We start from the raw sequence: 1343 nt of genomic DNA on the forward strand, positions 1-1343 counted from the left end.
CGAACCGACCGTCCAGGTACCGCATGTCCGCTAACGTCCATCCTGACCCTCGGCGCCCAGGTCATGTCCGCTAACGACACAACGCCCCGCCGGCCAAGTGACCGAGACGCCGCGCGGCTCGCTCCGGCTCGATCGCTCTCTCTCGCACTCCCTTCGCTCCCATTGGTCCAGCCGCTCACCTGACCGCATCGTCTGCTGCACGGCAGCGCCGGCCGGCCGCCGCCGCACGGGTGGTAAACGCGCGCAGATTTGAAATTACGAATGGCGAAAAATGACGAGCCACGCGTCCGCGACTCCCCAACGCCAGGGGCGGGTCCGGCCCTGAGGCAAACCCGACCTCCTCAAAATCCGAGCGTCACAGCTTTGAATCATTGTAATTGTACGATACCTCAGAGCGAAAACCGCTCAGTCTACCGAAGCGCTCTGACAACCGCTTAGTCTGCCGAGCGGTTTGGACAAACCGCTCATTCCGTGAGGGCGCTTCGACAACCGCTCAGTCAGCCGAACCGCTTGAACAACCGCTCAAATGACTTTTTTGACGACAGTTTTTGGATTGCATCATCGTAAAGAGCATGGTCTAATTTGTCGGAATCGGTCAAAACATGAAAAATGTCAAAAAAGTCATTTGAGCGGTTGTTGAGGCGGGTCGGCTGACTGAGCGGTTGTCGAAGCGCCTTCACGGAATGAGCGGTTGTCCAAACCGCTTGGCAGACTAAGCGGTTGTCGGAGCGCTTCGGTAGACTGAGCGGTTTTCGCTCTGAGGTATCGTAGTAACCTTTTACCTTCCTTTATAGGATGAGGAATCAGCTCCACTTTGTAATGAATCGAATCAATCAATTGCGTCAGGTGACAGTGGTGCTCTGCTACTAGAACTTCAAACTTCAGTTATCAATCTTCGCAAGGTACACTACATGGCCTAAATTTTTTGAAAATTTACCAACTTGAAGGGTATGCGTGTAAACTTGTGAGCACCCACCATCTGCATCTCATTCCAGGTCATCCAGAACCAAGAAAGGATCATTGCGGAGCTGACCTCCATTGTTAAAAAGAGGTGTTTCACTTTGTGAACAATAAAGTACATAGTTGGATAATAATTCAGCATCTATTTTATTTACTGAATTTCACCCGTGTTTTATAAAAATGACAAATTAGGTAGTATAACTAATATACTGCTACTGCATAACTCAATAGGAACATAAAATTGTAAAAACTAGTTACTGGGGGGAAAAATAACGTTGTTAAATACACAGAACGTCACATCCTAATATAAAGTAGCTCCTAGAGCCAAAATCCAAATCTGATTAGACGCATAGCGGCAAAGCGCCCGCCATATAGGCAACCCC

The sequence above is a fragment of the Frankliniella occidentalis genome, unplaced genomic scaffold, assembly GCF_000697945.3.
Source record: "Frankliniella occidentalis isolate FOCC.00 unplaced genomic scaffold, Focc_3.1 Scaffold51, whole genome shotgun sequence".
Classification (NCBI taxonomy): domain Eukaryota; kingdom Metazoa; phylum Arthropoda; class Insecta; order Thysanoptera; family Thripidae; genus Frankliniella; species Frankliniella occidentalis.